General features: G+C 40.7%; 1 protein-coding gene across 5 annotated transcripts in view; it reads left to right on the forward strand.

Annotated features, from left to right (window-relative positions):
* mpp7a (MAGUK p55 scaffold protein 7a) overlaps window positions 1-19469 on the forward strand; it is a 157198-nt gene that overhangs the window by 12488 nt on the left and 125241 nt on the right. For 2 of the 5 annotated variants that reach the window (XM_023949913.1, XM_078938531.1), the window contains exon 1: window positions 14025-14102. The exons of the other annotated variants lie outside the window; for them this stretch is intronic. The gene's annotated coding sequence lies outside the window, so the exon portion shown is untranslated. Of the gene's footprint in view, window positions 1-14024; window positions 14103-19469 lie in introns of those variants that run through there. 5 annotated transcript variants of the gene reach the window in all.

Genomic DNA, 19469 nt, shown 5'->3' on the forward strand with positions numbered 1-19469 from the left:
GAGCGCAACAATAAGCTCCAACAACTACAACGAGGCTGTGCTGCACTGCAGATAATGTTTACAAAAATGACTAAAGCCAGTGAAGCTGTGACAGAAGCTAGCTACGTTGTGGCTTTGGAAATGGCCCAGCGAGAATGATAAGCAAGCCCCTTAACTGACGGGGAGTTTGTAAAAAGAATGTGTGCTGAAAGTAGCTGACATTGTTTGTTTACGGCAAAAGAGAAAGTTTGAAGAATTAAGTCTGTCAAATGACACAATCATTAGACCAATCAGAAGATCTGCGGGCGGCAACCTCCGACCGCAACTGGGAAAACTTCTGGAACACCTGGTTAATTGCACAAATGACACTTGGTCATTAAAGTTATTAAAAATAACTTTTTATGTTTATCCATTTTTTCACCAAAATTGGCCGCCAGTTTAATGTCGAGTTCCTAATTTGGCCCTCCGCTACAAAAACCTTGAGAACCCCTGGCCTAGACTTTTCATTGAAGTGGCTGCTTGAACGCGAGTCCGTGTGTATGGACCTTTTTTTTAACGCGTTTCTAAAAGAATTGAGACCTCTGTCAATTGCTGAAGAGGATGGATTTGAAGACATGATTGGGGTGCTGCACCCTGGTACCACCTGTCATTTTTGCAAACTAATGAGGGAAAAATGATTGTGGAATATTTTACTATTCACTAATTGCAATAAAGTAAAACCCATATTCATAAAAATAGTTTTGCTTACTATTTCTATGGGACGTTTAGACAACGATTTAGAGCAGGGATCAGGAACCCTATAGCTTGCAAGCCGATTATGTCTTTTTTTGTGCTAGCATATAGCTGACCTGGGACCGTAATTTTTTTAATCTTTTATAAGGTCAAATTGAAATTCATGAACTATACATGTAAAATTTTAATTTCTGTGTACGCACCGCCGAGCAGTAGCACTACCATACATGGCGTGAACCTCCACAGACTGACTACCAGCATGATCACCTTTTGTAAAAAAAAAAAAAAAAATTGCCCACCACGTTACGTACACAATAATCATTGACTAATCAACTACTGAAATAATCGTTTGTGACAGCCCTACAAAACTGTCCAGCTGGATAGACCCAATACTGCTTGCCATATCTGTTGCACTGCTTATGTTAGCTTGAACGTGTGAGGGGCTGTAAGTTAGCAGGAGAGTGTGTAAACGGACAGCTCCATGAATGGGGAGGGGAAAGGGATACTGGTTGCTTAATTAAAAGATCGCTGGGAATGCTTTGAAAATGCTTTAAAAGATGATCAGAGTGGGATTTTAATAGTTGTCTCCTGTGTCAGATTTTCTCTGTCTCATCATCTTGTGAAACTGTCGTTTATCAGCCCCATAGGGCTATCAGCCCTACACACTCGAGCCTCTTTGGCCCAAAATGCAGCACTCCTTGGTTTCATCCAATCAGATAAGCCATATCACTCTTCAAGTCTTTGCATGGGCTTCCAACACCTGCACCATCAGATTCAAAGGCCTGACACTCACATATCAACATAGTAGAAGATAAGAAGCTAAACCTTCTGCTTTGTGGTCCTACGATGCTCTGATGATGATCTGCAGCCTCATTTGCAATCTTCAAGCAATGGCTGAACACTCAAGTATTTGGCAACTTCCCAGACAAATAAAAAAAAAAAAAGCTCTTTCAGTCTTGTTTTTCATTTGCTATTTGCTTTGGATAAAAGCATAATCCATTAATTGTGATTTCTCATTCATACTTCTATTAAATTTGACTAAAAAGTATCTTTTTAGCTGCGTGTGTACACCTGAGATAACACGGAACACTGAATGATATTTAAGTTTAAAATGCTTTTTTAATTTACTAAATAATTCTTATTTTAAATGTTATTTTCAGATGATAAAGTGTAATTATTAAAATTGATAAAAGGTAAGAATCTGATGGAAAAAGGACGATCAGCATCACGCTTGCCCAACTTAAGGATGATTAAGAAAACTTGATTTGAGTGATTTTTGTCTAAACAACAATGCTGTCTTTCCTAAATATATTATGTTTTAATATATTAATATTCTTTATGTGACGAGGATGGAAAACATGTAGTGAAGTGATTTAAAAAAGCAAACCTGAGGTGGTTCCTTGCTCTGGGTTGGAGTGCTTCCATTAGTTGTGGTCTGCAAGAGTTTGGGTTCAACTAACTGTCCAGTCGATGTTTTGTGGTTCCACCCACATGTGGTTTCAAGGTAAAAGTGTTGGAGCAGCAGAAAGCTTCATTTTTAAACTGCATGAGATGAGATCATTTGTTGGAAACGAGCCAAGCTGTTGGTTAAAAAAGAAGAAAAAGATAATTTAACTAAGTGTGTCTGTTTAGCTGAGATGTTTTCAATGGTTAACGGTATGAAGGCAATTTTTTACATTTCTCAAAGACCCACTCCAATGAAAATCTTGTTCTCTGAGGATTCATTTCAGTCTGATTGTAGTTAGTCAGGAGCAGACAAAAAATTAAGCTGAAAGAAAGCCTGTTGCTGTGACGTAGGTGTTACAGTCGGCGGGCCACAATCTCCCTGCTCCGCTCCATTCTGATGCATCCACTTGCAGACAAATAGATCCATAAACGTCTTTGTTTTCCTCGTCTGAGCTGGAATCTGGATCAAAAGTGTTCGGCTGGATACCTCCAATATTGCTAGACCTTTTTCTTGTACCATTAATGTTGGGAGTGTGAGGGGCTGTAAGCTAGTGGGACAGAGTGTAAACAAAGGGATGATGGGAAGTGTGGGAAGGCTTGCTACGCGCGAATGGTCCCACCCACAACTCAGTGAGAAATTTCTAAGGAACTACTGCTGCTCTGCAGAAACTATGTCCCCTAAAATGGCATAATCATAATTAAAAGATCATTGGAGACACTTGTACAATAGGTCAAAAGATGATTAGAGTGGGACTTTAAAGCTGTAAAATAGAAACAAAAGTACCTATTTATGCCAACAAAATGCTAACAAAAAATACCACATTTAAATTCAAGTTATCTCACTATTGGGACCAATAATATAGGCAAAAAAACACCCAAAGTTGTCCATAAAATGAAAAAATCTTGCTCCTTTTAAATTTTTTTTTAAATATAAGTTCTACTAAATTGTGTTCATAAGGCTCAGATTTCAGTTCCAAAGAAGCAGGGAAACGAGTAATGCATTGACAGAAACATACCATTACCGATGAAGAGCTGGCTTTGTTTGCGGAAGAGTGAAGATTAGGGTGCTTCCCAATGAGTACAGAGGGACCCCGATGTTTGGTGGACTCTCCTTCGTACCTGCTATTATTAGAGGCTGCTTAGCTATTCAGAATGAGCCATGCGGACAATGCAGATTAACACACGCCTGATGACATGTCTTTCAGCTCAGCCACATCACCGCCATCTAATACGTGTGACAGAAGAGGGAACAAAACGCTGAAAGAAGCTGCCACCAATTACTGTAATGAACAGGAACAGTGAGCGGAAAGTAAAGCACCGGCATTTGTACTCGCTTGTTTGTTGTGTGGCTCAGTTCCTTTATGAATGGACTGCATTGATGGAGCTTTGTCTCCTACAGACTTGTATTATTTAAGAGGTGTGTCTCATTTAGTGTGTGACACCATTCTTTGATTCTCAATGGAGGCTTTTTTTAAACTCCCACCTACTTAGCGCCTACTCTTTTTTTTCTTCTTCTTTCCAGCAGCTAAAAAGAGGCTACACTCACACCCATGTTTTTATTCAGTGGACTAACACGTCCATTGATCCACAGCTGAGTAGCATGGAGGAATGTTTTAATTGCTGGCGTTAAAGGAGGGGATGAGAAGGGAAGCATCCTGAGAGCCCATTCCACCTTTGAGAGCTGAATTTCTGTGGTCCATTTACTCCATTTACAAAGCACCAATGCAAGTAAACTACATGTGATATCATGTCTGGTGATGAATTCATTTGCCAATTGGAATTTAGAGTCAGAGGGATTTTTATTGCTGTTTTCAGTGATTGTGAACAAAACAGTTTCACAGACTAGGAATTAGCTGTGGTGCCAATTTGCCACATACAACACTTCAGAATAATAATGAACTAAAAATAATAAAATAAACATTAATGAGCCAAAAGACAAAGACACAGTGATCAGAACAATAAAAATAAAGACAATAGTTCAGCAGAGAATGAAACAAGGTGCAGGTAGTGGAAAACTGGACTGATAAGTTGACATGTTTTATGGGGGAAGATTTAAAAAGTATTTGTGAGTCTAACGGCAGAGGGACAGAAACAGTTCTTGTGTTGCTAGGTTCTGGTCCGGATGGACCGTAGCCTCCTGCCCGAAGGGAGTTGTGAGAAGGGTCGGCTTCTATCCGACCTGCACGCCCCCGGGTTCTGGAGACATATAGGTCCTGGAGAGATGGAAGACTAAAGCCAATTATTTCTCAGCTGAGTGCACTATACCCTGGAGTCTATGTGTGTTCCTGGTTGTGGCTTCAGCGTACCACACTGTGATGGAGGAGGTGAGGATGGATTCTATGATCACCTGGGCTTGCAGCTTGGCTTTCCTCAACTGCAGCAGACACTTTTTGAGCAGGGAGCTGATGGACGGCTCCCACTAAAGGTCCTGTGTGATAGTGGTGCAGAGGAAACAGAAAGAGTCCACTATGGTGATGGGAGAGTCTGACAGGACGAGAGGGGGTGAGGAGGCTGTGACAGTTTGTGCATGATCATTTCTGCGATTTTCTTCTGAGCGTTAAGCTCCAGGATGATGATGCTGCACCACGACCCCAGCTGGTCCACCTCCCTCCTGTAGGCAGAGTCCTCTTCGTTAGAGATGAGCCCAATGAGGGTGGTGTCATCCGCAAACTTGATCAGTTTAACAGAGTCATGGCTGGAGGTGCAGCAGTAAGTGTACAGAGAGAAGAGCAGAGGAGAAAGTACACAGCCCTGTGGAGATCCTCGGCTGGTGGAGACATTCTTCCCCAGTTTTAGTGAAATATTTTAATGGCAATAATTTCCAGAATTGATTCAATTTGAATAGAAATTCTAGGTTTAGATGTTCAAGAGTTTTGAACACAGAAGCTTGAAACGCACACTTGCGCACATTCACAGCGACTTTTCATTGGAAGCGGTTGCTTGACCGCCCGTTGCCGACGTAGCTTAAGAAAAAGTGGTTTGATTCTCTGCTCCTCTAGCCACACTGACAAGTGCCCTTGAGCAAATGGCTCCAGGCATAGTTTTGTTGGATTATATCTGTGGTTCTGAAACTTTTTAAACAATGTAGCTTTAATGCTTTGGCCCCACTTCTACACTAGAGGACAGTAGACAGTTTAAACTTGGGGATCATTTAAAAGAACTGCAATAAGGTAATCAAATGTCTGTCATGTGTTATTCCAAATAAAAGTAGTGTCCAATTTGCATTTCTAAATATTTTGTTCTTCTGGCCCATTTTTTTGCCTGATAGTCTGATTTAAACCCTCGAACACCAGAGATGTCCCTCGCAACGCCTTAATAACACATGGTCTTTTGACACACCGGAACCCTCCACATGTTCACACGATCAACGTGAATCGGCTGATTCCGGCACGGAGAAAAGCAGCTTTTCAGATCGGCATTGCAACAATACGCAACACACTTTTAATGTAGCATAACAATGCAAAGGCACTTTTCTCCACAACAGAATCCTCTGATTGACATTGATTTCATAAACATTCACTGCTGTTAAGTGTTCCAAATTAGCAAAAGGCTGCTTTTCTTTGCTAGAGTTATGTTAATTTGCGTAAACAGTTGAAGAGTAACGGTAGTTGAAATATAGGCAAAACTAGGCTAAAGCTCTGGTGGTAAAGGGTTAAAGGAGTATATGGTGATTGTAGGATATTAGAGATTCTCTTGTTTCTGAAACTGTTTCATTGGATTTGGTTCATACTTATCCTCAGATATTTTTTAAATTAAAAGACTTCTTTCATCCGTCATGCAGAACTTGTATAGACATGTGAGGAAACCTCATCTCTCCTTTCATATCCAGTTTGGCCTCGGAGAATGAAACCAATTAATTAAATAAAAAATAAAAAAAACCCATAGGAACCAAACAGAGTTCTTGTTGTTCTGACATGTTTGTGTCTTCCAGGATGCAGAATTTCAGATTCAGTATCATGAGCCAAAGCTTCAGAAATGTTCATTCTGGAAGCACATGGTTTTTAATAATACACTAACACTACAGTCTCGCTGCAGTAACACTCACCGGTATGTTCAAAAAGGGCAAAATGTCGTTTTGTGATTTTTTTTATTTTTATTTTTTTATTAAATTTTTTACTTTCAATTTTACACAAAATAGGTTTTTGAAGAACTGCTAAAAATGATTTAGGCATTTTAATGTTGTGGAAAGTAGTAACCTGCTTCAAAGATATTCAGTCCAACGCTGTCTGTCTGCAACAACAGGGTTCCGTCTTTGCCAAACATGTTAATAACACCTACCAGTGAGCCGAGCCAAAGTTCAGTCATGTTCTCCTTTTATGATATAAAATAAAACCTCTCACAGCAATGAGTTTCATGTTTCAAGCCATTATACAAAATGTCCTTGACAGCCCTTTAAAAAAATTAGGCACCCACTCACTGCCTCAGGTTAATAATAAAACATCTTTTCATTTAGCAAAAGCAAATTTTATGTTAAATAATATTAAAAGTATTCATAAAGGCTTAGAAATTTTAAAGTATTTCATTAATAAAGATTAAAATAAAAGGCTCTGGAAATCCTGCAGCCTGAAAGGGTCGGTTTGTAGAAGACTAATCCTGAAGCCTCATTGTATTCATGATCTTTTCTTCTTACCATCAATTACTTACTACCAATTCTTTTACTTCCTTTTTGTCCTTTTTGTTTTGTTGTAAAGCTGGTTTGTGAATGAAGCACGGTGCTCTAAAGAAAGCCAGCGCTAGCTCTTGTTGTTTAGCCATAATGTACCTTTGGTAAATCCCTGAACAGCATAAATGTCCAAACACCAAAGCCTGTTGTCTAAAACGACAAATGTGTAGAAGTGTGGTGATTGGGGCTTGTGTTACAGCCACAGAACCTGAATATTTTGAAGTCATTATGATTTCCTATTTCCGCATATAAAGAAATAAAGCAACTGAGAAATAAAGCCACTGGTCTAAGCAATGGGTTTAATAATGTTTGAGTGCCATTAGGTGTAATGTGGGGCTCAGCTGCCAGGGTCAGGTCCGGCTCCTCTGGGAGTGGTGTCATCATTCCCAGAGGGAGTCTGTAATCAGATAGAGTGGAAAGAAGGAAGAGTGCTATTCCCCACCTAAAATAAATGGCTTTTATGTTTTTTATGACAGGACTAGCATGCAAAACCAGTGTATGTACAGTAGCAGCATTGCTCCTGTATTAAAAGAAGGTTCACCTCAAAGAGCAATCGTATCTAACAGCACTTCATCTGCTAGCAATGACGGTGGGAGTGTTTTAAGACAGTTTCTATGTCAACATTTTTTTTCCTGACTTTTGCCTTATTTATACCCGTGTTTGTTTTGAGAAGCAGACCTATTTTACCAAACGGGCAATGATCCAATGTTGTCACAAGTTTTGACAACCAGAGAGTCTTGTGATACAAGCAGTTGAATGAAATATTTTCCATGTGTTTTTGTGTCCATTCTTACTTCCATAAACTGTAAAATGGTGCTTTTTCGTTTTTTTGTCATCACTCCCAAAACTGTCCCTCTGTCAAATGAAAGTCCTATTTGGCAGGAGATGAACTGCAGAACATCTGCGTAATGCCCTGAAGTTGAGTTTTTTTCAGCAGAATGATGGCTTTCCACCAGCTGGTTGCAGTGTTGTCATTCTTTTGACTTTCATCACAATTACTGGGGTTTTTCAGCAACCAATAGCTGGAGTTGTTGGGTAACTGTCAGAAATGATTGCTTTTAGCCTACAGGCAGAGGCAAACATTAAGGGTTTTCATCCTTAACCTTAGCCTCAAAAAATGTTTTGATTTGGCTGGATTGTCAAGTTTAAAAAGCGGCGACAAGGCAGAAAAGCGGCAGTACAGCAGATGAGCACCAACATGATGGTATGATAGAGAAAAGGAGATGTCTGTGCACTGCAGTAGGGTAGAATCGCCAGAATGCAGTGATGCAATGAAATGTACCTGTGGAAAAAAGCTTGAAAGGCCTTTGAAGCCTCCAATGTGCGTTGCTGAACGTAGCTTCAGTGTCAGTGCTACAAACTGTTGCTCACAGCATGTCCATAGAAAAGAATGGGCATGAACAATTTCACTTTTTTTCACAGGTACAATTTAGTTAACGGGGGAAATTTCCAATTCAAAGAAAACAAATCGAAATCAAAACAGACATGTCAAACATGAAACCAAATGTATTCATATTTTTCTTGCAAAGTTGTGCATAATGTATTAATTTTTTACGCTCAACTTTGATTTCATGCGTATGTCGCTTTTTGACAGTTACCCTGCCCCAAAGAAGAGGTTGAGATGACTTGTGAAGTGTTAGGCACTTTGTCCTTTTTTTAATCTTGTGACAAATGCTTTATAAATAAAGATTTGATTGATTAATACAGTAGGTCATGTTGAGATTTCAGCCTCAGTTTGACTTGTTCCTCAAGTCTAAAATTGATTCTCTCTGCTTCTTCAATATTTTTTACATTGTTTTCCTCTTTCATTGTTCACTTGCTCTTTTTTACGTTGACTCATTTATCCATTTGCTGATCTGCTCACTTCCCGTTGCTGACTCATGCTGCAAACACAGTGACCCTGCAGGTGTTAACTTCTGTATAGGTTGGCAGTTCGGTGCAGAGACGATTTCAGCCTCCCTACTGGTTTCCCCGCTGCTTTCTTAATGTGCTCTGTCTCATACAGCCGTCTGTCAAAGCAGCTGCCTCCTGACGCTGTCAATGCACTCCAGGTAGAGTAATTCAGTCCAGCATTATCTGCTGAGGATGTGGGTTACAGAGCAACAATGGCATTTAGGCAGACTTCCAGATTAGAGAGGCTTATGTCTGTCTGTTCCCTCTCTGTGCCCCTCGGAGGTTATTGTCTGACACGTGAATTGCTGTTCTGAAAATCCATCATTTTCTAATTAATATCAGTGCAATCTGTAGAGTTGGCGCGTGGACTGCTTATGAAAGGAATATGTTGCATTCGGTTTGTTGAGTTTTAGCTTCTGCATGACTTTTAGAAACAAAAAAGTACAACAACACAAGAGTCTGTCTGTCCACATTAAAAGATAATTATTTCTCAGAGTTTATGCTTGGGATCAGCGCTGTCGGTCCAAAGCCTGTGTTTGGCCTTGTACTCACACAAGTGTGCGTAAGAAAGAGACAAAGGAATGTGTCAGCAGCGACTGACAGTGGCTGTGACTCCTCTGCTTGTTAATGGGTCAGATAGACAAAGACCTGCTGTGTCTGCATGGGAACCAGAGCGGAGGAATGGACCGGGGACAAAGACCAGCGAGAGGTGTTACAACCAGGAAGGGACAATTGAAGCATGCGCCATAAATCCCCAAAAATGACCACAGAGGAGGAAGATACAACGAAGATGCTCAATATCATAGTTTAAGAATCCTAACTGGATATGGTTTGTGGTTTAAAAAATTGCTTCTACTGAAGTTAAAGTCAACCATTGAACCATAGAAAACAAACAAACGTATATAGTCTGTTTGGAACAAATACACACATTCTTCTTACAGTGGTGGACAAAATTGTTGGTACCCCTCAGTTAAAGAAAGAAAGTCCACAATGCTCACTGAAATGACTTGAAACGTTCAAAAATAACAATAAATTAAAATGTATTGAAAATTAAATAATCAAAATCAGCCATTAGTTTTGTTGATTAACAGAATTATTTAAAAAAAATAAACTAATGAAATAGAGCTGGACAAAAATGATGGTGCCTCCATAAAAGACTGAGAAGTAATTACCCAGGGGGTCAAGATGAACTCAGGTATGTCCTTTAATTGACATCACAGCTGTTTTCAAACCCATTATCAGTCAGTCTGCCTATTTAAAGGGAGACAAATAGTCACGTTGCTGTTTGGTGAGAAGGTGTGTACCACACTGAACATGGACAACAGAAAGCAAAGGAGAGAATTGTCCCAGGACATTAGAAACAAAATTATAGACAAACATGGTAAAGGTAAAGGCTATAAAACCATCTCTAAGCAGCTTGAAGTTCCTGTGACGACAGTGGCACATATTATTCAGAAGTTTAAGACCCACGGGACAGTAGCCAACCTCCCTGGACGTGGCCGGAAGAGGAAGATTGATGACAAATTGAGGAGACGAATAGTTGGAACTGTATCCAAAGAGCCCAGAACAACCTCCAAAGACATTAAAGGTGATCTACTAGTTGAAGGTACATCAGTGTCAGATCGCACCATTCGTCGTTGTTTGAGCCAGAGTGGACCTCATGGGAGACGACAAAGGAGGACACCACTGTTGAAAGGAAATCATAAAAGAGCGAGACTAGAATTTGCAAAAATGCATGTTGACAAGACACAAAGCTTCTGGGAAAATGTCCTTTGGACAGATGAGACAAAACTGGAGCTTTTAGGTAAGGCACATCAGCTCTATGGTCGTAGACTCAAAACGAAGCATACAACCAAAAGAACACCGTCCCTACTGTGAAGCATGGAGGAGGCTCAGTTCTGTTTAGGGGCTGCTTTGCTGCATCTGCACAGGGTGTCTTGAAGTTGTACAAGGTAAAATGAAATCTCCAGATTATCAAGGCATTCTGGATAGAAATGTGCTGCCTAGTGTCAGTAAGCTTGGTCTCAGTCACAGGTCATGGGTCTTCCAACAGGACAACGGTCCAAAACACACAGCCAAAAAACCCCAAGAATGGCTGAGAGAAAAGCGTTGGACTATTCTGAAGTGGCCTTCTATGAGCCCAGATCTGAATCCCATTGAACATCTGTTGAAGGAGCTGAAACATGCCATTGGGAGAAGACACCCGTCAAACCTGAGACAACTGGAGCAGTTTGCTCATGAGGAGTGGGCCAACATACCTGTGGACAGGTGCAGAAGGCTCATTGACAAAAACAGAAACCGTTTAATTGCAGTGATTGCCTCAAAAGGTTGTGCAACAAAATATTTTTGTCCAGCCCTAATTCATTAGTTTGTTAGTTTATAATTTTGTTAATCAACAACTCAAAAATAATGACTGATTTTGATTATTTAATTTTCAATTTTTTTGATTTATTGTTACTTTTGAACGTTTCAAGTCATTTCAGTGAGCATTGTGGACTTTCTTTCTTTAACTGAGGGGAACCAACAATTTTGTCCACCACTGTATTTTGTACAAACATTTAGAACGCACCTGCTTGTCAGTCAATGCTGGATATAAACACAGCTCAAACCTACTCAAAGTAATAACTTTTTTTGTGTTTCAGAGAAAAGTTACAATGGAATTGAAGAAATTTTAAGATCTTATTTTAAAAAAAAATTTTTTCTGAAAACAAAATTATTCTGTTGACCTTTGAAGAGAAAAAGTAAAACAGGATTTTTTTGGACAAAATGCTGCATATATTTTATGAGCATGGTGCACCATCTAGTGGAGAGCTGTTGTCACTGCATAACAATGCACAATAGGTCTATTGAGGACCAGGAAAAGTCAAAGCAGTCACCAAGAGCTCTACAATATAAAATATAAACTCACCTTTTCTCCCCTGGGTTTTAAAACCCTCCTGTCGTGTTCGGGTCAAATCTGACCGTTTTACAACTTATAATACTCATAAATATTATGTTTTACATCTGATTACCTCAAGACCTTATGATATCCTTCACACTGTGTACTTGAACATATAAAAGTGATGATCACCTATTTCATTCAATTTTGAGTGTTTTAATCAACCTTGTTACACCTGTGGTGTTCCCGGTCAAAAGTGACCGTCATAGGAAATGAATGGGTATCCAGAGTAAATTCATTCAACATACAGAAAACATCCCCATACACACTGCCCCAGCTCACTCACACACTCTCTCACACACACACACACACACACACTCTCACACACACACACACACACCCACCCCCCCCCCACACACACACACACACACACACAATTTCTTTTGTGGGTACACATGTCTTTCTGCTTATGTGCCGATCCTCTCACGTGAACCAACTTCCTAATGATACAATGTATCATATGTTTACACAGACTAGACAGGTGTCTTTTGAACCCATTTCTTTCCCACGCTTCTGTACCTATCACACGTGAACCACACCTTCCAGACTAATCAATGTATCATATGTTTACACAGACTAGACAGGTGTCTTTTATGTGAACCCATTTCTTTCCCACGCTTCTGTACCTATCACACGTGAACCACACCTTCCAGACTAATCAATGTATCATTTTTACACAACCCCATACTATATATAGCTCGATGTTTGCCTTGCATTCCTTTTACTCTGAGCACAATGAGTAGACGACTGAAGCGTTTTTCTGTGGAAGAGGTTCTGGTCCAGGTTCTTGGGCATGATGAAGAGGGCACTGAAATTGAACCAGAGATAGAGGAGGATGTCTCGGAATTGGAAGACATCACAGATTTTGAACCAGACTCTGAGGAGACTGACCAGTCAACAGATGGAGAGGGAAAGGCACCTGAAGAACAGGCACCTGAGGAAACATTTCAGTCCAAAAGTGGACACTTGCTCTGGTCATCATCCCCCCAGGACCGAGGAGGTAGAGCGAGAGTGGAAAACATCATAAAGATGACACCAGGACCAACGCGTTATGCAGCATCTCGTGTGGATGACATCAAGTCCAGCTTCCAACTCTTTTTACCAGAGTCCATTGAGGGAATTATACTTGAGATGACAAATCTGGAGGGGAAGCGTGTGTTTGGGGACACCTGGAGAGAAATCGACCTGGTAGACCTCCAAGCCTACATAGGTCTGTTGATTTTAGCTGGAGTGTTGCCAGAAAAGGAAGCGTTGTGGCCTCTGTGCCCCTAGAGACATCAAAACGAGCCTGACATGCTGCAAATGTAATGCTTATGTTTGCAAGGCCCACTCTGACCTGAGTGTCACATGCCACTCATGTGCATGAATACACACACAAACACACACACACACACACACACATACCCACACACACCCTGTTGAGTTTGGTGTTTGGTTTTCCATTTATTTTTTGTATTATATGTTCATTTTGTAGTTCATTTTCAGTGCCCAATTGTATTTTCACTGATGTTATTTAATGTTTACATCTACAAATTGTCGTTAGACACTACTTTTAAATGTTGTTCTCAACTAAAGAATGTTTAATAAAAAAATTGGTGGTGAAATTTTTTTTGTGTGCTAATTTAAGACCAGTTAAAACAGACCGGTCAATTTTGACCGGGAACACTAAAGTAGGGGGCTGAATGCGAACACGACCGGAGGGTTAACTCAGTGTGAGTTGATGTTTTTATTGGTTTTTATTTCTTTTTATTGGTTTTTACTTATTTTTATTTAATTTATTGATTTTATGCTGTTCGTTTTAGTTTATTGTTTTGTTTTTATCCTGCGTTGTTAAGCACTTTGGTCAGCTTCTGATGTTTTAAAAGTGCTTTATAAATAAAGTTGACTTGACTTGACTAATTTAGTCTCTATGATTTATTTGACCATACTTCATTCTGAGAAAAAATGCAAACTGTAGCACAGGCACTGCCTAAGAACCAGTAAATTAATAGATATGATTTTCTTTTAGCTTTATGTGAAACATTCAAATTGAAGGCTACAGGATCATGGAAGATTGAAGGTTGCTGTTTAAGGTTTCCTCCATGATGACTGAAAAAAGCCTCACCCGCTGCATGTTTGACCTGTTCGGCTGAAACAGAAACGGCTTCTCGCTGTAGGGTGTCAAAGGAAACATGTCGGTTAAAAACCTTTCAAGGGATTGCTGTTCATAAACTTGTCTTATAAAAATAAAGTGAGTACATTTTATTAAAAGTCAGCTTTTAGGCTAATCAGCTGTTTATATTTGAGATGTATTTGAGGAAAAAAAAAAAAAAAACAGAGGGTGGAGCTCTGTGAGTCACAAAGAAACTTGAGTTTCAGGTCTGTTCAGGTGAGCCTGGCAGGTCGTTATTTTCCTGAGTGAGAGGACTTGTTTTCTGTGTGGAGTGTCTGGAGCCGGAAGAAAGTTATTTGGTAAGTCCTCGTGTCGCTTTTGATCTTTGTCTACTGAGCGCTCGTGCAGATTTCATCAACTCTTGTTACTGCTCTGTGACATACTGTGCTATCAGATCTTTTTATCTTCTGTGCTGCACAGAAATATGACTTCTGTTTCTTAATAGTTATCATACTTTTTGTTCAGAATAGCTCTGGTATTTTAGGACGAAGCTCACCCAGTATCTGTAAAACTTTCTTTTCGGCATTGTTCAACAAACTGATCTTACACTAACCCTTGTGCTATCCTAGCCACTTTAACGTTGGGAGTTGGGTCATCTAGACCCACTAGACAGTGCTCTGAACCTTTTTTCTTCAATTATTTGTGATCTTCGCTGGTGTCCATGGATTACACGAAATCTTTCCACCTTTATCCACCTTTGTCGTGGTAGGGAGAACACGTCAATGTAAGGGTGGGGTCATCTGGACCCCATAGGATAGCACAAGGGCTAATTTGTCTTGGACTCCTCCTACACTGACCTGGACTGTAAATCGCAAGTGAAAGCATTACCATCTTTCTTATAAATCAGATTGATCTCTTTTGTTATATAGACGGACTGTTCTGTCTTTTAAAGTCACACTCCGACCATCTTTTATTTATTTTCAAAGCGTTCCCAGTGGTCTTTTCATAATGGTTATGCTGTTTTAGGCATAATCAATAAACCTGTGTTGTTGTTTTTTAAGACATAGTTTCTACAGATCAGCAGAAGTTCATTAGAAAGTTGCCTCAGATTTATGGCGGAACTGTTGGCGTGGAGTAAGTCCGCCCCCATTTCCCATCATCCATCTGTTTACACTCTCTACCACTAGCCCCTCACAACTCCAACCTAACATCAGCAGTTCAACAAATATAGGAGTTGTCCAGCTGTGCAGTTTTGCGCCAAATACCAATACAAAGACAGAGCAGGGAGTTTGTGGCCCGTTGATTGTAGCACCTACCTCACTGCTAAAAGATTATTCCAACTTAAATGTTTTGGTCTCCTGGTTCCCAACAATCAGAATAAAGAAATGCAATTTTAATATAAACTTTCTTTATATGTCCTCTATCTTCAGAAACATGCCACAAGACCATGTTAAAAATACCAAAGACAGGATTTTCATTTAAGTGAGTCTTTAAGCTCATCACGACTTCCTGCAAAAGGTTGAAGTAACCTAAACATAGAACGACATGAGCAGTTTGGAAGTTTCCACTTCTCTGTTGTCCTCATACTGGATAGAGCTGTTGTCTATGATTCACCTTTTTGCACAAATTTTTTATCCAATTTCTTCACCTGCGCAATTGCAAATATGGACAAAAAAGTGAACTGAAGTGTCTTCAGTTATTTTTTTGCAAAAATACTAATTATTAAATGTCCCAAAGTTGTCGTGTCCTCTTGCTGCTTGTGACTGGGCCTGCTCCTCCTCAGCAGTCGGTAATTCCAGTAACATTAGGGATGCCAGGTACCACTGAGTCTTAATTTAAGCAGCCCCAATTCCTTGTAAAGCTAACAGCTATTAAACGAGACGATGCACGATGCAGTCCAGAAAACACAGCCCCGTCCTGCCAACATCACACGCCTTAAACCTAATAAGAACTGATGTGGTGACATTCTGGCAGCACTTCAGCCAGCCAGGAGAAAGACATTAGTCAACAATGTGTTTTTTCCACAGAAGAAGCCGAAAAGGCAAAGAGCCGCCTCTGCACTGCTTGTGAGGAGGATTTAGACATTCTTCTCTTTGTTTTTCTTGAAACAGGGTTTTCCTTCTCAAAAAGTCACTCTCCGCGACCACCGTTTAATATTCTGCAATTATGCACAGGCCATTGAAATGCAGTCCCGTCGTGTGACCGGGTGTGTAAATAAATGTTCGCCCATACCCCAGCTGGAAGCGCTGCAATTACACTCTTATGATTATATCACGCATGGTCGTGAGCACGCGGCAGTAACTTTATCCGCTTGTGTCTGTCTGACTTTGCACTCTGCGGTTGCTACAAGCCAATATGATGTAGAGTAGCTGAAATACAAATGGATTCTACATCCAATCTGTCTTCACAGCTGCCTTGTACCAACGGCCAAAGCTGGTGATGCTTTGAGTGAATCAACCTCAGTTTTCCACGAAAGGAACCACTTTGTTATTCCCTGTAAACCCTTGCGACAGTGAATCACTCATCTCCACTGTCTCAGATGCACTCTGCTTCTCTCTAAAGATCATTAAAACCGTGTTTGTCCGGTTCTGCGCGGTCTGGTGGTGTTGCTGGCCTCTATGAGAGCACATCCAAAAATGAATAGAATTGTGTTTTATTTCATGCTTCAAAACATTTTATTTCAAAATACTAACAGGTGCCACAAGCTTTCCTCATATCTCAAAAATACCAAGATGTGCGATCGTCTTACTGGGACTTTAGCTTTTCTGTCGTTCCAGATGTTTTAGATCAGTTCATGCCGTCTAATGTCGATCCTTGTCTCGCTGCTAGACTGAAAATATCATTATTCATGCTGCTGGGGTTTCTACTTTAATCAAATCATCACCCTTTCTCAGCAATTTTACAGATATTCAAAAAAAAAAAGTCAAATTTAAAGGCAAAGTACTGCATCTTTATTTTCTGGCATCACAATATCAGCCTCTATCACAGATTTAAAGAGCCACTCCTGTGTTTTTGGTGTTTTTAACATGTTCTTGAAAGTTTTTTCTCACGATGGAGGACAAATATTAAGTACATTAAAACGACATTTCTGAGTATTTCTTTGTTCCCAGAAAAGCTTATAGTTGTTATGTACAAGCTACAATCTGCAGGCCACAATCTCCCTTCCTGCACTCCATTCTGATGCATCTCCCTGCAGACGCAGAGACCAATTAATGTCGTAATTTTCCTTGTTTGAGCTGGCATCTGGCTCAAACCTGCTTGCCATTATTTTGTTGCACTGCTAGGTTGGGGTTGAAAGCTAGCGGGAGAGAGAGCAAACAATGGGATGATGGGTAATGAGCGCAGGTTTACTCCGAACCTACAATCCTGACCAAATCTTAGAGGTGAACCTCTGATGAGCGACTGCTGCTCTGCAGAAACTATATTCCAGAAAACAGCACAGGTTATTTTTTTCTCATTTTGGCTAAAACTACATGATCATAATTAATAGAGCACTGGGAATGCTTTTACAATTGATCAAAAGAGGATTGGAGTGGGACTTTAAGAGGAGGTGTGACATAAGCTGAATACACTATAGTGATCCAGAGGTCTGGTGGGACCAACAGTGAGGCTGAAGCTGATCAGCAGACTCTGGAGCTGGTGGATAGTTTTGTATTAAATTGGCCTTCTTAGTTGTAACCAGAGCAGGTGCGATGAAGCAGTTCTGGACGTGTGTCAGCTGTACGATTGAAACAATCAGTGTCATTCATGGTGGCCCAGTAAAAGTCCCGTGCCAGTAACTGACCTTCCTGTCACTTGCTGCTGGAAGAGTCTGTGGAGGCTGAGGCGGTGCTGAAAGTAGACCTCTGCCGTGTCCAGCTCCAGACGGAGATAACAGGAATGGTAAACCATTCAGGGAACGTTGTGAATGCATTACAGCACGATATGTTTATCTCTTCTCGTCTTTCCCTGATGAGGATCTAGTTGCTTTTTGGCCGAACGGTTTGGGTCGCTGATTCTTTTGGAGTCCAGTGTATAATTGGAAAATCTGTGCAGACATTTAAACAGTTGATTGGCTCTTGGAAGGATTTGTTTTCCAACTCTTGAACTCCGGTAGCCTTTGTGTCTTTTAAACAGCTGAGATAGAATGAGTCTACAAGGCATGTCGCGATTCTCAGTTGAAAACAGTATGTTACATCATTAAACTGAATGGTGGAGAAAGTGAATCCTTGCATCCCTAGAATCCTCTCATTCGGCTGTATATTGGTACTTTCCCACATTCTCTTATTTGCCCACCCCAAAAAAAGGGCCTTACATAGTTTGATCTGCTGTTTCAGGAGCCATCAGACCCTGAAGTATTCATTTCTAACCACTTGGTGGCAGCAAGATAATATGTTATCGGCTTTAAGAGAGGCAGCGTGTGGAAAACATCAGGGAAGTCCAGCACATTTTATCCATAAACCACATGAAAAGTGTTGCTTTACTTCCCCAATGACCATCTGATATTGTGTGATTTGTCCAGGCAGGCTCAGAGCATTGTCAAAATCTTTCTTAAAGTCTGTCTCTTATGAGCTGTTTGGGCCTTGTTAAAAGTCCCAGGTGTTCCTGGCACAGCAACATGCCCCTTCGCCTTTAGAAAGTTCCCCACAAGGAAAACCGTATGCTTCCTAAGATTGTGGTCATTCCCTTTTAGAAGATCTGGTGATATTACAGCGTAGCATACCTCACGACCGTCCATGCCCTCTGTCCCTTGTCTTTCCTTATGTCTGTCTTTCCAATCACAAAGTTTATGACAAAACCGTGCAGAGCCCGCTCAGTGAAACACTGAACTGATTTAACATGGGTCAGTACTCTTGGCGTGAACTCAGCGGTTGTTAGGTCTAGTCCCTTGTTCAAATCGGCCTGTTGGAGAGATTTTGCGGTCGTGGCTTGAGGCGCCACTGCCCCTTTCTGTTGGACCTCTTAACCTTTCTCGTTGACATGTACGAAACGTTATCTTTGTTGTGATCGGGTTTTGCATTTGCACGTTACAGCCAGGCTGAGAATTCCGGTCCTACTAATCAATGCTGGCACACAGAGTGGGATCTGAATCCGTCCCCCAGATCTTTCCTTGGAAAATCGATTCTCATTTAAGTGCTGTTTGATGGATGCACCATACTTTGGACATCTCAATCCAGAGGAAAAAATATTTCTGTTCTGATTTGCCCTCAGCTATTTGCATTTCCAGCATCTGCTGAACCTTACTGATGAGGTACCTTTTCCAAAAGGCCCCACCTGGGGTCTGCTCCGTTCTGAGGTGATTTCATATCGCAGCATGTCTGACAGGCGTGGTATCATTCTGGCTTTCGGGCTGCTATGTTGCCTGGGATTAAATCTCTGCATGTGTTTGTACACATTCTGGGCAAAGACCCAGGAAACTTCTGTCCAGAGGTCGCTGTGGGGGCTGATTGGGAAATTTCTTACAGAGAAATACATTTGTAAAGAGTTTTCACAGGTCCACATACTTGACAAGAAGTCAGGTTTTTTAATCCTGTTGTAGACATTTTCCAACCATGGGTTCACCCAGTGGATGAGTGGAACGGATACAGGTGTTTTTCACCGTTTTTCTCTTGGTTAAGTGGTTCTGGTTCAGTAAAGACACTTAAAAAGCACCACCCTGGCTGTGTGAGACAAATTATTCTAGTGAAATGACAAAAACCACTCCTCACAATAGAACCCAATTGTTTTCCATTCCTCTTTCCAGCTGA

Source organism: Oryzias latipes, chromosome 20 (assembly GCF_053564925.1).
Source record: "Oryzias latipes strain Hd-rR chromosome 20, Olatipes_Hd-rR_3.1".
Taxonomy (NCBI): Eukaryota; Metazoa; Chordata; class Actinopteri; order Beloniformes; family Adrianichthyidae; genus Oryzias; species Oryzias latipes.